The following is a 1,828-nucleotide window of genomic DNA, read 5'->3' on the forward strand; positions in this document are numbered from 1 at the left end:
GGAATTACAATAGTTTATTGGCATACTGCATATAGCTTTTTAAACATTTTTCTAGGGAGCAGTAACTTTAAAAAGTATTTCTTAGATGGATGTTTTATTGATATTATAGAGCCCCCTCCCCCAAATGTTTGTGTAAGATTGGCAAATCTTAGCAATGGTGTCTGAAAGTGTATGTGAGGGTTTTTTTTTTTTAATGGCTTTTCTTAAACTTTTTCTTTTATATTGGAGTGTAGCTGATTAACAATGTTGTGTTAGTTTCAGGTGTACAGCAAAGTGATCCAGTTACACATATTCATGTATCTGTTCTTTTTCAAATTCTTTTCCCATTTAAGCTGTAACATAATATTGAGCAAAGTTCCCTGTGCTATACAGTAGGTCCTTGTTGATTATCTATTTTAAATATAGCAGTGCGTGCATGTCAATCCCAAACTCCCAATCTATCCCTTCCCCTGGTAAAATAAAATACGAAATGCTTCACGAATTTGCGTGTCATCCTTGTGCAGGGACCATGCTAATCTTCTCTGTATTGTTCCAATTTTAGTATATGTGCTGCCAAAGCGAGCATGAGGAATTTTCATTTCTAAGTCTTCACCAGAAATCACATCATTATGTGCTTTGGATTTTGCTTTTCACACCTATCATTAAATCATAAACATATTCCATATTGATAAATTGTTGTATAATTATCATTTTAGTGACTTCATTATATGTCATAAAATTTATTCCATTATAATTTCCTTAGTCATTTTTTCCTTATTAGATATTTAGACTTTTATTTCTCTCAAATTTTAATTACTATATATAACCTTGATATAATGTACAGTTTGTACATATGGCTTCACTTTTATTTAGAATCAGTTCCTTAGGAAAAGTTCCCAGAAGTGATATTATCATGTCACATAGTCAATGTATTTTGATATGTGCCAGCTTTTATCATGAGTCAGCACTAAATATTACAAATCTGAATATATATATCTACCAATATGCTGGGTGTAAGAGGCATTTTTATTTAGGTAATAACATTTTTCCATGTTTGTTTTTAAATTATTTTCCTCTTTTGCTCACCAGTTATCAGTATTCATGCTTTATAAACTTATCTTTTGTGGATTCTGTGTATGTCTTACCAATATGTAATTTTCTGCAATAACATAAATATTAAAATAAGTAATTTTCTATAATAACACAAATATTCTTCCCATATTAATATTTAAAAATTAAGTTCAGATGTACTTATGAATTTGACTTATTTTGGGGTAGATTATCAAGAAAAGTTAATGTGTGTGTATATATATATAAAGAATTGTGCTAGTGAGTTTTGCTTACCAATGTGATGAAAAGATAGGCACCTATACTTTCTGGCAGCATTGGTAACTGAATATTGATATGACAGACATTGTTGGCTCACCCAACGCTTGTTTCTAACACTCTTCTGTCTTACATGTCTTTATTAAAGAGGATGAACAAAGTAAAATGTTCATTTACCAGACCATTGTAAAGCTGGAGTTTGCTTTATTATAATACACAGTTCTGGCCAATAAAGTGTAAGCAAGAGTATGCTGTCACCTCCTCCCCCCCACTTTCTCTTTCTCCCTCCTTGAATGATGATGTGCTGGCTGGAGCTACAGCAGCCATCTTGTATGTTGAGAAAACCAGGAGAATGGCAGATAAAGTGACCCTGATTTTGTTAAGACACTGAAATAATTCCACGAACTTCATACCCACCAAAACTTATAATATGCAGAAAATAAAGCTCTATTTATGTTTAAGCCACTATAGTCAGGCTTTCTGTCATCGGCTGTGAAAAGCAAAGCCGAATTAACACAACTAA

General features: G+C 32.2%; 1 non-coding gene across 1 annotated transcript; it reads right to left on the reverse strand.

Moving 5' to 3' along the window:
• Positions 1–458: 458 nt before the first annotated feature.
• Positions 459–565, reverse strand: LOC117311524 (U6 spliceosomal RNA). The gene has a single exon (XR_004525719.1). It is a non-coding gene; the product is annotated as a U6 spliceosomal RNA (small nuclear RNA).
• Positions 566–1,828: the final 1,263 nt, after the last annotated feature.

The sequence above is a fragment of the Tursiops truncatus genome, chromosome 2 (genome assembly GCF_011762595.2).
Source record: "Tursiops truncatus isolate mTurTru1 chromosome 2, mTurTru1.mat.Y, whole genome shotgun sequence".
NCBI classification, from domain to species: domain Eukaryota; kingdom Metazoa; phylum Chordata; class Mammalia; order Artiodactyla; family Delphinidae; genus Tursiops; species Tursiops truncatus.